Consider the following 201-nt stretch of genomic DNA (forward strand, 5'->3'; position numbering starts at 1 on the left):
ATCGCCCACCCCCGCCAGGGCTGCCTGGGGTCCCACCTTTCCATACAGGTGGAAAGATGGGGAAAATCTTTTTAGTAGGGCCAGCTGTGACAGGACAAGGGGGGATGGTTTTAAACTAAACCAGGGTAGGTTTAGACTGGATCTAAGGAAGAAATTCTTTACAATGAGGGTGGTGAAACACTGGAACAGGTTGCCCAGAGA

Source organism: Egretta garzetta, unplaced genomic scaffold, assembly GCF_000687185.1.
Source record: "Egretta garzetta isolate BGI_Z169 unplaced genomic scaffold, ASM68718v1 scaffold640, whole genome shotgun sequence".
NCBI lineage: Eukaryota > Metazoa > Chordata > Aves > Pelecaniformes > Ardeidae > Egretta > Egretta garzetta.